General features: G+C 41.8%; 1 protein-coding gene and 1 long non-coding RNA gene across 6 annotated transcripts in view; one reads left to right on the top strand and one right to left on the bottom strand.

Moving 5' to 3' along the window:
• Window positions 1-18,518, bottom strand: part of LOC138745913 (proline-rich protein 5-like) — a 362,551-nt gene that overhangs the window by 91,589 nt on the left and 252,444 nt on the right. The window contains exon 1 of one of the 4 annotated variants that reach the window (XM_069903430.1): window positions 5,908-6,229. The exons of the other annotated variants lie outside the window; for them this stretch is intronic. The gene's annotated coding sequence lies outside the window, so the exon portion shown is untranslated. Of the gene's footprint in view, window positions 1-5,907; window positions 6,230-18,518 lie in introns of those variants that run through there. 4 annotated transcript variants of the gene reach the window in all.
• Window positions 1-18,518, top strand: part of LOC138745919 (uncharacterized) — a 54,300-nt gene that overhangs the window by 28,872 nt on the left and 6,910 nt on the right. For both annotated transcript variants that reach the window (XR_011346583.1, XR_011346584.1), the window contains exons 4-5: window positions 2,240-2,426; window positions 9,433-9,516. This is a non-coding gene — a long non-coding RNA (uncharacterized lncRNA). The remainder of the gene's footprint in view (window positions 1-2,239; window positions 2,427-9,432; window positions 9,517-18,518) is intronic.

Here is an 18,518-nt window from a genome sequence, read left to right as displayed (position 1 = left end):
GCCTGGGACTAAATCCAGATATCTTGGCATTACATAAGTATGGAGGAAGGGACTAGACTGGGGCATATCTAATATTTGTGCAGGATAATTTCTTATTTAAATACAGCAAGTTCATAAATATATTTGAATTGTTGTTCCTGGAAGTTTGCACCATAGGTACTTTTTCTTTTTATTAAAAGACCAGATGCCTTTAGTTGCCATCATCTCTCAAACAGTTGTGCCAAGACAAATTACCATGTTCATCTTGGATTAGAAAAGAATAGAGGATGATCTAATCTAATAACTTTGAAATTCTGCTTCTGTCATACTGAAAAGGAATAGCTATTTTCTTTTTATATAAAATGCATTTTCCATTTTTCAAGTCAAGTATTGCATAATATCTCCCTGTATGATTTCACTTCAAACTTTGGGTGTCTCAGGATATAAATGAAATGATCATTGTTATAGCTTAGCTATTTTAACTTATTCCTACAGAGCAGGTTGTTTAACTTCTGTTCACTTATTAAGAGCATTTAGATTTCAAAAAAACATGAATGATTTCCATTCACCATAAACAATTGTATGTTTTATGGGCAGCCATTCTTTTAACAACAGAATGAAAATTTACACAGGATTTTATGCCCTAAATTCCAAAATTGAAGGCAGAAGACACATACTCAGAAGGAGATGGCGTGAACACTGGTGGTTTTTATTTATTCATCATCTGAACCCAATTGGATACCCCCTGTGGCTTCGAGTATTTAATAACAAGCTTTGTCTCTCATAGTTTGGCAGTTTCATTACGTTCAGATGTGGTGTAAGTTCCAGTGTGAAGAAACCCAACCACATTGGGACTCAGTCCAAGTGCTGTTCTGCCATTCCTGGCCCAGGCCATGCAAAAAACACTGAATGGTGCAAAATGGTACAAGTACTTTAATCGACATATTTTCAACTCATGTGAAAATGCTCAAATTAAGAAAGCATGTCTATTTAACTAGCTGTATATAACATGTAAAAAAACCTTAATGTACACACCTCCAAACATTTCAGAAGAATACATTGCTCCAATTTTAGTTATTATGCATTCTATTTACTTTGAAGGAACTTCAATATTTGGTGAAAATTCTTCTGATATTGGCAAATTAATAGATGTTATTTTGATTCTTCCTCACCTGAAGCAAACATCATAATAAATGTGATGAACTTCTAAAAAACTTTAAAATTGTTCATCTCACTTGGTTATAAGGAGAGCTACACACAAATTGAAAACCCAAGTTATACAGATAGCTTTTGTTATTGTTGCTTAATTATTTATAAGGAATAGCGTGCTCCATGTGGTAGCATGGATGTGATTAACATGGTCTTCGTGATTAATTTCAATTAGTTTGAAAATAATTTTCACCCTCAGAACATAATCCTCAGGCAACATTTTTATACAAGTTTAGCTTTTTTTTCTGATTAAAGTTTAAGTCAACAATATGGATCTTTATTTTAAAATGGTCAATGGACAGAATATTATTTTTGTTATACAGACCGAAGCAAGTTATCATGCAACGTATTTTTCGGCAGTAATGTGCAAATTGGTCTGTTGTTTTAAGGTCACAGGATCCAGTTGCCTCTAAATAGAGACATTTTTAGAATAGTTAAGTGGTAAATTATTTTATTGTTCTTTCTGATAGAATTTAGAGAGATGATTACATTGTTAACAGGAAATGTGTGGTTTTCCTAAGTAAGTAACATAAAAGATCCACACCAGAAAGACACTGTAAACACCAATTTTTTTTATTGGTTGCTTATGTTTTAATACAATGATATGCATGTTAAATAATGCTGAACTTCATTTACAACTTCTTATTGAAAATAGCTGATAGCATCTGGATCAAATCCTAGCTTGGGCAAGTATATGGTAGGTAACTATTCATACCAATATGCACTGAGCAATGATTGCATTTTTAACATGACCAGTCAATTCCCTAGACCTTCACTTGCACCACTCTTTGTCAAGATTTCACAGAGGCTCGAGCAGATTTATTTATGAAGGGACCTTGTGTGAAATAAATACCGTATATTTGACTGGCAGATAGGTAGACCCCCCTTTTTTGCCTCATTTTAATGGTTTTATGGTAAATCTGCCAATATAAGTCAACCTCCATTTTATGGGCTGTCCACGCCTCCCAGGAACTACCCAAAATTTTTTAAAACACCCCAATCGCAAATAACAAAACTGTAAATTAAATAAAATATAACCTTTGCCTACCAGGCAGGAGCAGCGATGGTCCACAGAACTGGAGCAGTGACATTGTGCTCCTGGTGGGAGCAGCAATCTTGGCCAACCAGGCATCAGCAGCGACGGCCCATGGAGATGGAGCGGAGACATCATGCTCCCAGCAGGAGCATGAACCTCAGCCTGCTAGGCAGGAATGACAACAGTGATGTCAGGGTCCCAGGTAGGAACAGTATGGCGGTGCCCAGTGGTGGGGAGGTGTCGGGGAGCAGCGGTGCCAAATCAACGTTGATCCGTTTTTTTTTTGTCGGTGAATTTAAGGTCTCAAAAGTATATCTGGTGTATAAGTCGACCCCATTTTTTGAATGATTTTTGAGGGTTTTACGACTCAACAACGCCAAAATATACGGTAGGTGCTGTGCTGTGACTTTCTTGGTCACCAAAATCATTTCCAACTTGGTTTTACATTAAATTTACCTTGATATGATATTACAGTATTTATAAATCTTTCATGAACAGAAAAATTACATTAATCATCTTTGCAACACACCTCACTTATCTGAACAATCTAATATATGCTCACTATAAAATGCACACCATTTACATTAATTAATACTAAAAACTATGTGAAACTGCATTTTGGCAGATACATACCTTCATAGTCTTTCTCACGAGTTTTAATGCAACCTTGCGCATAAGGAACATTTGCTGAATCATGCATAGGTATCACTTATTAACAGTGTGCCTTTGCTCTTTGTAAGACCTTAAGGGTTGTTTTTTGGTGAACTTTTTACTGCTCACTTTGAACATGCTGTCACACCTATCCCTTATAAACATAGATCCAATGAAAACCCAATTCAATTCTCCACCACATCCCACCCCAACCACACATCTGTAAATAGCCCAAATTTAATTTAATGGTTAAAACTAAATTTTATATAATTTTTTTTTATGCCTCCCAATCTTACCAGAGAATATACCTTTCTCAGTAGGGAATTTGGTCTTTGGAATCTAAGCCCGTACATGCCCACCAAGAAATGTGTGATCTGAAGCTCGTAAAACAGGTTGATGAATAGGAAGACTCAATGTGGATGGCAGAATTGATCTCCCCAAAGAGAGCCCCAAACATATATAGTATATATAAATAAAAAGCTCTCTTACTGGAACAAATAATGGCGCAGAATACTTGGATTTCAAATCCGGAAACACAGCACCGAGTTCAATAGAGCATTGAGTAAGGGTTAATTTGCTTTGGGGAAATTACTTGTGTATCATTAGCACTGATACATCATAGTGGCTTACTATTGGAAGTTCCCATGTGATTACCACTGTTTTTTATCATATTGTTTGTACCTTTATTATTTAATTCATTTGTTTTCTTTACTGCGGCGCAAATGCTTTATTCAGTAAAGCACACTAACTTCCTCACTTTAGTTTTAGAGGCTAACATCAGTATAAATTTTACATACAGTTGAACCAGTAGGCTTTAATATTATGGTGACTGAATGAATTCCTCATTTTGAGGTTTCACTGGAGTGTAAATCTCAGAGATTTAGGAGTTATCCTGGGCAAATTTCCAGACATTAAAGGCTTACATATTTCTGAAATATACAATGCTCTTATTTACGAGACAGGACAGCAAGGTTTCATAAGCAGTGAAATGATGAATGGCCTGTGGTCAGGGCTGGAATGTAAGCAGGATGTCAGAAGACCTTCATGCTCTTCAAACTCCAAATTAAAGCATGCCATCAACAATGACTCTTCTGCTTATTCTTTTAACATAGCCGGGAAGACTCTTCAGCAATACACTTGGTTTCTCATCATCTCAAAATCCTAGCTCAGTTATTCAGTCTAGCACCTCAAATTCACTCAGTTTTATATTTAACCAACAATGTTCCTTCTGTAACCGTTCTGAACAAAAAATGCATTGTATTTATGTCAAGGTTTTCAGAACACCTCAATGCAATCATAAAAATATTTTTAGGGTGTAGGAAATAAAAGCAACTTATTGTAAATTCCACAAAGAGCAATGATGCAATAACCATAACATTTAATTTAATAATATTGGCTAAGAGATGATTACTCTGGACAACAAATTTTTCAAAATGTTTGTTTCCTGAAAACTGAGGGAATATGATAAATAACTTCAAGTTGAACACAAAGATTATTTCAGATTTGTTGTATCACGAAGGGAGTTGGAGAAACATTAAATTAACTTATATTGAATTTAGCATGTTTAATCCTAACCCTTTATTGAAGACAATAAATGCTATTGATAAGTCGACACCCTATGCTATGGCCCGAAGAACAAGTGCAGCAACATGTGTTCCATCTATATCAATGCAACGCACAGCATCTGTGTAGGCCAGCTTAGAGCCTGTCTGCATCTATCCTGACAGAGCATGCCCAGGCCTAAGACAATATTTTCATAACACCTGCACTGACCAGGCATGCTTGGACTGACCAAATCAACTTGATTTGTAGGTGATATACCGGTAGATCAAATATGATACGAAATCACAAAAAAAAACAGCTTATATCTAAAAAAAGTATGCAATCGGAAAATATTACAGCGATTTTCATGATCAGCAGCCCAAAATAAATAAAATACACCCAATAATGTCCAGGAAGCAAAATCTTAATTGCCCAGTGTTATTGGTTAGGACACCAAAAAGATCACCGCTCTTAAAAATAGTGCTATAGAACTTTTAACGACCAACTTAATAGGAAAGGGTAGACATCCTTCTAGTGTCTTTTCTCAAAGACAGCAGCTCCGACAGAGCACTTGACTGGAGGGCTGCATTTGACAGTGGGAGGCCAGACATGGGACTGCATTTGAGAATAAACAAAGAATGGTCTTTAAATCCAACCTGCCTTCATTGAGTATCGGTTCAAATCTTTTTCTGTTAAGGATGGTGGAAGCGAATAGTCCATGTTAAGACATTAAGTGCTCCAAGGTAGAATCAATGGGAAGTACTCTTAGGGGAAGTTCATTTCAGCACCTAAAAGATTCCTTGGGAAGAAGAAGCGTCTCTGTAACTGGGACGAGATGCTCAGCGCCATGAAGTCAAGGACACATTTTTAACCCAACCTCTCACCTGGACCCAACCCTCTCTGCTCTCCCCGCATTGGCGTCGGTGTTTCCCCCGCAGACTTGGAGCGAACCCTCGCTGTCGGCAGGGAGGAGGAAGGAGAACTCCTCTGGTTGCTGAGGACTCGCCCGTCCACCTGCAGCGGGGCGAGTGACCATGTTCAGCCACGGAACGAGCAGATTCCCCGCGGAACTTGGTGCAACATCCCAGCGCCACGGCTGAAGATGCCCACGGCCCTTTCAATGACTGCGGCAGTCGCTCCAAGGGTTGGGGGTGGGTGGGGGGGGTGGTTGGGGTGGTTGGGGGTGGGGGGGGTGGGGGGGTGGGGGGGTGGGGGGGGGGAATAAACATCAGTTGCAGCAGGTAAACGTGCAGGAATGAAGCCGCCCATTTCAATTCGAGCCCTTGCAAGTTTGCCCTGAAATCCTCGCTCCCCAGACCCGCGGCTCTCCATTCAGCCAAGATCGGGCTCCCCGCGGCTCGGGAGAGGGGCTACATTTCCAGGTGGTCCTACTCCTTCCTGCAAATCTTCTCAGCTGACGCAGATCCTTGCGACCTGCTCACCCACGGCAGCAATGGAAAGACAACCAGTCAAGGTAGACGTTCACCTACCGGGGCTTCCAGCCGCTGCTGGCAGCGACAGCGTGAGATGCCAAAACCGCAGCAGTCAAGGGGGCTCCTGCAGCCAACTGCAAATATTTTATTCAGCAGATGATGCAAGTGGCCAAGTCGTCGGGGTGGGTTTTTTTACCAGCCATTCCGAGGTGTCGGCGGAGCAGAAGTGCCCTGGGGCAGGTCCACTTGAGTGGTAAACGTCCTGGGGGCGGGGGCTGCCTCGAAATGCAATGGTGAGTTCACTTCGCCTTTCTCCGGACTGAGATCGGAGATTGCAGGCGGCCGCCTGTGGAAGATGTTTGGGGCGGAGGAATGGGCTTGCTGCAAATTAAACGGATTTCAGCCAGAAGGGGACTTCAAGGCAACATCCGCCCCGAACCACAGCAACACAAACACAAGTGGGACGTCAGAAGCAAAAGCCAAGATATGAATAAGTTATTGGTTCTCTGCCGGCTCCCTCTTGCCTTTTAATGAGGTATCAGGCTGTGCCATAACAATATCTTTTTTGTTTTCCTGTCGGGCTCCTCTGAAGAAGTGGGATTGGTGAAATTGCCCAGTGCAGAATTGTGTTGGCCTCGAGTGAATAGCCCAGTGTCCTGTGGCAACAACTTCCATAACAATTTGCATCGATTTATCAAAGTTTAGATAGAAAAATAAACCCCCAAGTTTATTTCCCTGACAAAAGAAATTTGTCAGGGAAAGAAGAACTGGGGGAAAGGAGGGGAGATGGCTTTGCCGAAGGGATGGGGTTAAGGCATCTTGGAAGAGGGCGAGATACTGAGGTTTACGAAAGGAAATGAAAGATCGAGATGGCCCCACGAGTGGGCTGAAAGGAGTGGCTGGCGTAGAAAGACGCTGAGTTCGTTCGGTTGCACTGTGCATTAGGAAGAAGGTTGCACTGTGGTCATTATTTCAGTAGGGTTGTTGGAGAGGAACTGAGAGGTTGTCAAGAACGTGGAAGTTTAAATGTGGGGAGAAATGAACATTGGTTTGGAAGCAACATGTTGAAGAGCTTGGGACCAAAATATTAACAAAGGGCAAACGTTTGCAATGAGAATGAGGTCAAGGCTATGGATATTTCATTAATCTTTTATTCATTTTTTTTCCTGTAATGATGCAAAGAATTAAATAAACTTTAAAAAAAAACGAATAAGGGCAAGAGTGTTTTTATTTTGGATGAAGATACTTGATTTGAAACTACATGATGAGTGGGAAACGTTTGCACAGTCAGCTGACATGGAGGCGAGAGACCAAAGTTAGATCAATGCAGTGAGCTTGTAAGACCAGGAATTGGATGTCATGGACAAGTTGAACTAAGGGAGTGCATGAAAGAAGCTAGGAATGAGACCAAAAAGATTCTAGTCTGGGACCAGGACGCAGGAATGATAAGATGCATCCAAGGTGTGACTTCACATATGTCATGACATATTTTAATAACAAAGAGGGCTATGAACTGCTTGCATTTATTGATGGTGGTGGAAAAGGAGAAGAATTTAAGGAAAAAGAGTTGATGGCTATTATTTACTCTCCAGGGTGGTGATGGAGCAGTGAGCAGGTCTGGTGTGGGAATGGCAAAGCCTAATATACACAATGGAGTCCAACAAGTGCAAAAGAAACCTGCTGGAATAACTGCAGATCAAGCAACATCTGTGGAGGCAAAGGGATGATCGAAACCCTGCATCAGAACTGGAACTGTAGCGGGAAGACAGCCACTATATAGAAGAGTGAGTGGGCAGGCAGAGGCTGCTACTGTCATTGATTGGTGGAACTAGTTGAGGGAGAGACAAAGAGCAGATGGAACTAAATGGGAGAGGGAGGATAAACCAAGAGAGAAGAAATCCAGGTGGATTGGTATGCAGGTGAAAATGTAAGTGGGGTGATGGGAAGATGGAACCAGGTCGGGAATAGTGATATCTAGGTAATGGGGTGGGCGGGGTGGGGGAATGAATGGAAAAGGTAAACAAAGGGAAAGAAACCTTAGGTTAACTAATGAGAATGGGAATGGAACAGGGGGAGTTGGCTACTTGAAATTGGAAAATCCAATGCTTGAAGATTTGTCCACCTTCAGACCAAAATTCTCACTTTGAGCTGAAGCCTGTGCTTGGCTTGATGGTCTGCAGAATCAGAATGTTTGCACTTTCTAATCCCTTCAGCCCTCATTAAAGGGGTTGCATGGTATTTTCCTAACTTCTTTCAAACTCATCTCCACCTTTTAAAGCAAATGGGGCATATGTAGCGGTACACTTGGAGGGACTGGGCATAACCAGCGCTAACAACTCCTGTCTTGTGACAGCTAGACACAACAGCCTCCTATCTACTGGCAATTAGCTACTACAGCCATGAGGCACCGTGACTCAGCAGCACCTGTAGGTCAACTGAGAAGCCCTGGCCTACTCAACGTAGCTATGTCATGAGGTCATTGGCACTTCAGATGTCATGACGCCAGGTCACATGTTGTGTGTCTATATTAAGCCTGATAACACTGTAATAAACATTCTTATCTTCGCTGGCTGACAACTTCAGGTGTTGTCTCGTTATTTCAACATGATGGCTTATGGGCACAAATATCATCCACCACATTCAGATCAGAAGCCTGCAAGCGTACTCCCTCCAAGCGTACTGCTACACACTGATGTTAATTTCAAGTGGCACGAAAGAGTGTCCACTCATCATTTCATGTTTATTGTTCTGGAACTATAAAGAAGATCTGCAAAGGACACCCAGAGACTTTCTGAAACTCATTGTCAAGATTTTCACCAAGGCTCGAGCAGGATTTACTTTAGAATGGACCTAAGGTGAAACAAGTAAATGCTGTGGGGTGCTTTACCTTCTTGGTTACCACATAGACTCTAAGGGAAAATTGATGCTTGCTCCCCTTGCTAGTGACCCACCACCATATAAATCAGCTACCTGAGAGACATGAAGCATGACAGAACAGCCCCAGTTGCTGCAGGGAACAAGGGCAGGACAATAGAATTGCATTTCCACCCATCACACAATCTTTCTCTATCCAGGATGTTACTCTTTCTCTGGGCATCCTTCCATAGGATCTCCTGTAAGTCTCTTGCTTCATTCCTGACCCTATCTTGTTATGCCCTAGGTACTCAAGCCAGAATGCTCTCATACCACTCCTGAAAGTGAGTGTGAGGAGCCCCATATACAGCCCTTATGAAAATTGGCTCTAATCAGCAATCAATGCCAAACTTTTAGGCTTCAGGTGTGATATTTCCTGGCAAATACAGACTTTGGCCCATCATTGCTTTGGAGCAAGATTGCCCACCAATTACTGACCTCCTATGAGCATAGCCTGTATGTAGTCCATCAGTTATCAAAGAACACATCAACAATTCTGCCTTGATGGGTTGGGAGCTAGAATCTGTAATCACTATCTGTATAAAGCATTCAATTAAAATGAATCTACATTTGAAATGCCGGACATCATAAGAATATATATATAAAAAATAACTAGCCGGTTAACAGTGCTTGTGATGTGTGAAATAATTTTATCATTGCCTGATTTAGCAAACAAACCACATCGCACCCTGATAAAGCCGACCAAGTGTGAGGAACCAAAGAAATACTGCATTTACACCTAAAGAACCCAAGGTATTGTATAAACTTCTTTCTGAGAACATTTATTGTTGACCTTGACAGATAAAAGAAACAGCTGTGCTACCTCTTTATAGTCATAAGGTTGCTTCTCCAGTTGATGGATGATAACAAGTGCCTAAATGCATTAAATAACCCTGCAGGGTTCCGAGAGAGAGAGCACGAGCTTCAGATAACAATTTCTGCAAACATGCAAATCTACAACTTAAAATTTATAATGTAAGTGATGGGCATAAGGTAATAATTGAGTGCACTAAGCATAGATGCATAACCTTAAATGAGAAAAGGAATTGTGAAAACAACTAAAATGGAGCTGGAAGGGCACGGTCAAACAGAAGGGATGACAACATGCTCTGTGGAAAGGAGATAAATCTCAACAACCGCATCAGCATAAAAGACAAATCTCTCTATGGAACCTTTTAATTTTAGTCTTTATTATTACCTAGCAGTTTAATAGTGATTTGTTTTCCTCACATAAGCCAACCAGAAAAGCTGACGACCAGCTTTAAAAAAAAAGCTGACACCATAAAGAAATATACAGCTATAGCCCTAATTAAAAGCACATGGTCAAGGATATTACTTCAAAATATTCGCATTAGTTCAATGTTCCTTTTGACACTAGAGTTCAGGCTTTTTAATTAGTGTTTGATTTTATGTCAAAACTGAAATTCAACAGCTTTGTGTGTAAGAATTGGCAAGAAAGTGTTACAGTGGAAATACTTGAATCTGTTGAGCTTTAACATGGATTTATCCCCGACAGTCTTATTACAGGTACTCGTTTTACACATATTCGCTTTTTACGAAGAAACCTGCATTCGCTATCCGAAAGAAATTTGAATGGGGTTGCGCTTTTATGAAATTAGCCTTCAGTACGCCACTTTGGCTTACCAAAGTTTTCATGGGAACTCTCTACTTTCATACAACGGGGTATACCTGTATTGGGGAAAATATAAATAAGAGTCTAATGAATTAAGACATTTTTGAAGTGTAGATGAATTTTGATGTTACCGAACGTAGTTGAGGTCATGAAAAAATGAGCTAATTTATCAATTTATATTTTTACACATTTCCAGTAATTTGAAGTGGTGGATCCAAATGAATTTACATTTAATTTATAGATGAATGTATGCAAATGCCATGGTTTGTCTTGCCATTGACAATGTCTCCTTGTTTCATTCATTGATCTGACAATGAGCCTGGCATAGAACAGTACAGCACAGGGATAGGTCCTTCCCTCTATATATCTGTGCCGAACGTGATGTCTAAATCAAAAATAAAACTCTGTTGCTTCCTCCATCTCTTTCATATTCATGTCTCTATCTAGTAGCCTCTTAAATGCTACTGTTGTATCTGCTTCCATTCCTACTGCGGGCAACCATTCCAGGAATATTTTCCCTGCACTTCTCCTTTAAACTTGCTCCCCTTCACCTCAAATGCATATTCTTCAGTGTGTGATACTTCTACCCTTGGAAAAGGTTATGACTCTCCACCCTATAAATACATCTCATGATTTTATAAACCTCTGTCAGGTCTCCCCTCAGCTTCACACAAGCCGGAGAAAACAACTCAAGTTTGTCGAATCTCTCTAATTCATACCATCAAAACTAGCCATTCCCAAACTTTTACTTTTGTCTGTGACTGCCTGTAGGACTCTGCTCAAAGTTCTCTTCCCTGTGAAGCAGTCAAGTTTTGGTTTCTTCCGCACTTCTCTCCTTCCGACTACATAAAAAACAAACCAAAAAAATGGATGTTATTTGAGGTGAAAAGAAACAAAGCTTTTACTTAAATGTGCTGTGGCCCCAGGATGGGGTGGTGGGGTAGGGGTGGCATAGGACTTCCATGACAATGGCTGGTCTGAACTAAGCAACATATTTCTCAGCCAGAGAGATCTATAAGTGGTGCAAGGGTCAGGTCCAACACCTAAGGTCAGAAGTGGGGATGTTCATCAATGATCGCATCATTCAATTACATTTGTAATTCCTGAAGTAATGGAGGAATCCATGCCCAAATGTAACAATGGAGAACAATCAACATGGGAGAAAAATAGGCTATTCAGCCCATTGAATCTCCCCCACCATTCAATCATGAGCTGATTAATTTTCCCACTCAGCCTCACTCCCCATAAACTTTGATGCCCTGGCTAAACAAGAACTGCCTTAAATACAACCTGGTCTCTACAACTGCCTATGGCAATATATTTTACAGGTTTACCACTCTCAGACAGAAGAAATTCCTATGCATCTCTGTTTTAAGTGAACACCCTTTAATCCTGAAGTAGTGCTCTCTTGTCCTAGTCTCTCCAACCATGGGATACAACCTTTCTACATCTACTCTATTCATGCCTTTCAACATTCAAAACATCCAATCCCCCCTCATTCTCCTAAATTCCAACAAATACAGGCCAAGAGCTGTCAAACTCCCCTCATTTAATAACGGTTTCATTCCTGGATTCAGCCAAGTGAACTTCCTTTGAACCATCTCAAAATGTCAGCACATTCTTTCATAAATAAGGAGGCCAAAACTGTTCACAATACTCCAAGAGAGGTCTCACCAGTGCCATATATAGGTCCAACATCATATCCCTGCTCGTTTATTCTATCCCTGTTGAAATGAATGCCTGCATTACATTTGCCTTCTTTATCACCATCTTAACCTGCAAGTTTACTTTCAGGCTATCCTGCACGAGGACTCCCAGCTTCCTTTGCATCTGGGCATTTTCAAGTTCCTCCCTGTTTAAAAAAAATAGTCTGCTCGTTTATATTTTTCTACCAAAGTTCATGACCGTACACTTTCTGACATTATATTTCATTTGCCAACTGTTTTATTGTAATATTTTATTTATCATTTTAAATATATTTAGCAATCATACCAAATATAAAATATCAAGAGGACCCCTCCCCTCTATATAAGTCCTATTAAACATAGAAAGAACAAAGAGAAAGAAACATTGTATGCCAGTGCGTACAATAAAACATATCTTTGGCTTGGCTTCGCGGACGAAGATTTATGGAGGGGTAAATGTCCACGTCAGCTGCAGGCTTGTTTGTGGCTGACAAGTCCGATGCGGGACAGGCAGACACGGTTGCAGCGGTTGCAGGGAAAATTGGTTGGTTGGGGTTGGGTGTTGGGTTTTTCCTCCTTTGTCTTTTGTCAGTGAGGTGGGCTCTGCGGTCTTCTTCCAAGGAGGTTGCTGCCCGCCAAACTGTGAGGCGCCAAGATGCACGGTTTGAGGCAATATCAGCCCACTGGCGGTGGTCAATGTGGCAGGCACCAAGAGATTTCTTTAGGCAGTCCTTGTACCTCTTCTTTGGTGCACCTCTGACACGATGGCCAGTGGAGAGCTCGCCATATAACACGATCTTGGGGAGGCGATGGTCCTCCTTTCTGGAGACGTGACCTACCCAGCGCAGTTGGATCTTCAACAGCGTGGATTCGATGCTGTCGGCCTCTGCCATCTCGAGTACTTCGAAGTTAGGGATGAAGTCGCTACAATGAATGTTGAGGATGGACTTGATAACACCAGGGTTAAAATCTTTGTAAAGGTCTACTGGCTAGCCAGTAGTGATCATAATTCTATAGTGGTGCCAGTGATCTACCTAAATGCTCTAAATAAGGCTGCCAGATTTTTAGGAAGGTGTTAATCCCTTCCTGAGATTGTATGTGACCCTTTTTTAATGGGATGAAGCTATTCATCTCTGAAGACCACCTATCCATAAGTAGATGGGAGTCAGACTTCCATGTTACCACTATTCATTTCCTGGCCACACACAAAGCAATTTCTGTAAATTTAACTTGAGAATTAGTCAGTGATCTACCAACCATGGTAAAGTTCCCCAGAGGACAAAACTCTGGGTCTACTGGGAAGGTGACTTCCGTGATCTTGGTTAGGGTGTCACAGAGGTCATACCAGAAGGGCCTCACCATCATGCCAAGCCAGGTAGAATATAAAAAGGAACCAATTTCTACACCACACCTATAACACATCTCTGATAATTCAGGTTTATATTGGTGTAATGTCTGTGGGGTGAGATACAGTTGATGGAGAAAATTATAATGAACCAATCTATACATGGCATTGATAGTAGCCAACAAACTTTCCAGACATATTTCTGACCAGGGTTGTTTGTCAATTGTTGTGTGACTCCCATCTCACCCTAGATTAATGCAAACTTGGCTTTGAGCTCTCACTCATCAATAAAAGTAGATTCTAGAAATAAACATATATATTTCCTTCATGGAGTAGTTTCTCCTTTTCAGTGAGTCCTGGTAGAGTCATTTCAGGGCCCAAATTAGCCCTAAGGAAGGATCATAACTGAAGGTAACATAAAAAGGTCTTATTGCACATCATATTTCTTCTTCAGCTGTTGAAATGACTAAAAAGTCCCTTTTTATAACAATTCTCCAGATGTTTTATCCTTTTATGATACCAGGTCTCCAAAATCTTAATGTTAAAAGTCATGGGTATGTTAATTTTGTCTTAAAGGTGTCCTCAGTGACAAACTTCTTTTCAGTTCAGAGCCTCCACAGGTCTCACACCATATTTTAATCAAGTGTTTTAAAATGGGTTATCTGTCCTGCTGGCTATAATTCTGGAATTCCAGTGATACATGAAATCACGATACACTTTCTCTTTTAGAGTGCAATCCAATTTGTACCCACTAATCTATAATCCTATGTTAACTTTTCCATGGATATTCTGGGTACCTTACATTTCCAGATAAATTGCCCAACATGCTTATTAAGGGGCTTAAAAAAGTTTGAGACAGTGGAATGGGCAAAAACTAGAAAAGGTAATGGAATCTTGGCAATATATTCATCTTTACACAGTTGACGCTGCCAATTCTTCTTCAATTTTACCAAGATAGCAGAAGGTAATTGAGTTTGTATACATTCTGAAGATCATCATCCACCATTATTCCAAGGTATTTGATCACCTGAGGGCCATTTGAATGGAGTTTTTTGTTGGTACTCAGATCAAAATGTGTTAGTGGGACATTTACCATTTCTCTGCCCATTCTCCTACCCTGTCTAAGTTCGTGGTTCTCAACCTTTTTCTTTCCACTCACATACCACTTTAAGTAATCCCCATTCCATCAGTGCTCTGTGATTAGTAAGGGATTGCTTAAGGTTGTATGTGAGTGGGAAGGTTGAGAACCACTGCTCTCGACCCAATTGTTACTGAAATATTTTGCTTGAGAAAAATTGTTATTGGCCCATTTCCTTTGGAGTTCTGAAACCATGCACATAATGAGACAAACTTTTTCTTTCCACTCACATACCTCCTTAAGCAATCCCTTATTAATCAGAGAGCACCTGTGGCATAGGGAATCGTTAAAGTGATACGTGAGTGGAAAGAAAAGTTGAGAACCACTGGTTTAAACTAAAAGTTTTTGTTTAGTAATGTTGTCATAGGGCATTTTCCTCTCAATTAATTGTCTGTACAACCAGATTAAATCTTTACCTGTTTAGAAAAGATGAGTCTGGCACTGTCTGTAAAGAGTTTGTATGTTCTCTTCATGTTTGCGTGTATTTTCCCTAGCTGTTTTGGATTCCTCCCACCCTCCAAAATGTATGGAGTTTTAGGTTAATTTGGGTCTAATTAGGAAGCACGGGTTTTAATGGCTGGAATCAACCTCTACAGTGCTATAAACAAATACTTCAATTTAGACATCAAGTATCTTTCATGCTATACAAGTTTCAGGCAGTGGAAGTCTCCAGCAACTTTTCTGACACATCAACATCTATGGAGTTACCATTCACCAGAAACATGAACTGAATCAGTGATATCTGTGGCCTTTTTCTCCAGTACAGAGCTCGAACGTGGAAGCAGTCTGCCACTGGCACCACTACCTGGCTGGCATAAGGTTCACCCTTTTCACTGACTAGCATGCAGTGGCATTCATGTTTAGCCCCATCCACAGAGGCAAGATCAAAAACGGCAAGTTGAACTGGCCACTTTCAGCTACAATATCCAGTATAGGACGAGGAAGCTCAATGACTCCCCTGATGCCCTGTTCCGGACCTGTGCCAGTGTGCAGTCCGAACAGCATGACACCCTGTTGCCACCCAGGTGTCACGCACCTGTACCACTTCATTAACTCCTAGAACCTCCCCTTCACCATCCAAGAAGTCCGGAGCATGACTGAGTCCTGCAGGGTCTGTGGGGAATGCAAACCACGCTTCTTCCGCTCACCACAGGCCCATGTTGTGAAGGCCACTCTGGTCTTCAAACCACTTAGCATTGACTGCAAGGGACCACTGCCTTCCATGAATAAGAACATCTATTTCCTCTTGGTCATAGACAAATACTCCTGTTTTCCCTTCGCCATCCCTTGCCCTGATACCTTCACAGCCTCCGTTACCAGGACACTGATGCAGATCTTCACCATGTTCAGATACCCGCTATTCATCCACAGCGACCGGGGGTCCAGCTTCATGAGTGAGGAGCTGCACCAGCACCTGTCGGTGCATGGCATCGCGGCTAGTTGCACGACTAGCTAAAACCCCAGGGGCAACAGGCAGGTGGAGCTTGAAAACAGATTGATCTGGAAAGCAGTCCTCCTGGCCCTGAGGTCGAAATGCTGGTCTGTCGACTACTGGCAAGAGGCCCTCCCTGAGGCACTCCACACCATATGGTCGCTCTTGTACACGGCTACCAATCAGACCCCTCATGAACGCCTTTTCTCCTTTCCTAGGAAATCAGTGACTGGCGTCTCCCTGCCAGTGTGGCTGACATCTCCGTGACCAGTATTCCTCCGCAAACACATGAGGGCACACAAATTCGACTCGCTGGTTGAGCCGGTACACCTCCTCCATTCAAATCCAAATTACACCTACGTCAGGTATCCCAATGGATGTGAGGACACCATCTTGACCAGGGACCTGGACAAACAGGGGCCCAGCCATCTCATCCCGGGCACCCCTGGCCAATCCAGGATACCCCGGGAGCTGACACCCGCTCTCTGCCTCTCCAGAGGGCCCCACTCCTTGTAGACCTACCCCACACCTACACCTCCTCTTTGTCAGACACCACCCTTCAGGCAGCCCTGACCCTACTGACCATTGACCAGGAGCCTGTCCTGCGACGGTCCCAGAGGCACGGACGACCGCCTGAACTTGTAGATACTACCCGGTACCTAGGATACCGCCTCCCCCTCCCCCCAAGACATTTTAACAAGGGGGTGAATGTGGTGATGCAACCACAACACTGGGTGCATTCCCACCAGCTTACTGCAGGGGGAAACCACTGTACCTGCAGGTAGACAACCTGGGAGGCTGGCCCCACCTGCTGGCTGTTAATCAAAGGGCCGGTATAAAAACTTGAGCCGGCTCCTTCAGGGACATTCAGACATGTAGCGCCAGCAAAGATACTAAGACCGGTGTGTACAAGTTTAAGCTAATTAAAGCCTGTTGTACAGTCTGTGACTTTGCGTCATAATTATTTGCACAGCAGTGCTCACAACATCAATATTATTGTTTCTAGAACACAACAGAAATCAGGTAGACTCACCTCCCGGTTCTCCAAAGCCTTTTATATACTCAAATTTTCTTACAACAGAGAAGGAAATGATTAATTCCCTCGAGCCTATGCTGACACTCTCAGCAATGCCATTAATTCCATTTCTCAGCTAATTTCCTCACAAGCTGCTTCTTTTCACATGCTGTGGTAAATTTACAATAGATAATTAACCTACCAGCTCATCTTTGAGATCTAGGAGGAAACTGGAGCATCTAAGTAAAGCCCACATATTCAGAGGGAGCTCATGCAAGAATGTCCATAATGACATTACCAAGGTCAAGACTGAACCATGATTGCTGAGAGCTGTGAGACAGCAGTTATGCTATTGTGCCATCCTGCAGTTAAAGAGCCTTGACCCATCCAGAAATAGCAGCCCTCTTGACTGATAGAATGTCAATTGTCCTAAATATTTACTTCCTCCACCACTGGTGCAACGTCTGGTGTGCAGTAGCAAACTTTATTTGACAGCACTGTGACCTCTAGGTCTTTGAAGGACATGAGAATACCAACACCTTTCAGCTAGTCCCAGTGACACATCACCCTATCTTGAAAGTACATTACTTTGCAATTGGGTCAGCATCCTAGAATTTGCTGCCATAGACTGCTGCGGTGGAAGAAAGCAGCTCAATTCACATTGGATGACAAGTGCTGGATTAACAAATTCAGTAGTTCTCAACCTTTTTTTTCCACACTCACCTTCCACTTTAAGTAATCTTACTAACCACAGAGTACTTAAGCCATCCTATGCCATAGGTGCTCTGTAGTTAGTAAAGGATTACTTAAGGTGATTTGTGAGTGCAAAGGTTGAGGACCATTGAACTAGTGGATTCCAGCATTCCATGAATGAAGATAAGGAAGTTGTATTGGGTCTGGGGAAGCTGGCAATTAACTGTGGTGGTAAAGAACTATACTTGGAATTAGGAACTATGTACTTCCCAAAAAAAAAACAAGTGCTCCTCAGTCACTTGCATCCTATGCTATAAATAGCGTGACATTCAGGGAGCCAATGGGGCAAAATTCAAAGGCATTGCTGGTTTAGAGGATTATTGCTTCATGTGATGCACTGTTAGCCAGAATCAGACACACACAAAGATAAAAACTGTACAACAGGCTTTAATCCACAAAGACTTCCACAGAGCCAGGCTGGCTGTGGCTGCAGCAATTCTGAGTGAGGCCTCGGGAGGCCGGCGCAGGCTTATATCCTGGAGGGTGATTGACACCGACCTGGTGGGCCTTGATCCATTCAGGCTGACTGATTGACAGCCAGCCAGGTGTTGTCCTGTCTCCTTACACTCCTGCAGGTACAGAGGTTGCCCCCTGAAGTGAACCACCACACTTCAGAAAAGTAAATGAGTCAAAAAAAGTATTATTTGAGAAGTACGAATTATCTGCCTTTTCTTATATTTCATTCCATGTATTGGATTAATGTGTTTTTGTTTTTTTTATTAAACTTGATAAAAATGTTTTAAAATTAAAGAAA

This window comes from Narcine bancroftii, chromosome 11, assembly GCF_036971445.1.
Source record: "Narcine bancroftii isolate sNarBan1 chromosome 11, sNarBan1.hap1, whole genome shotgun sequence".
Lineage (NCBI taxonomy): Eukaryota > Metazoa > Chordata > Chondrichthyes > Torpediniformes > Narcinidae > Narcine > Narcine bancroftii.
Note: the sequence above shows the minus strand (reverse complement) of the source record. Positions and strands in the feature narration are given on the sequence as shown.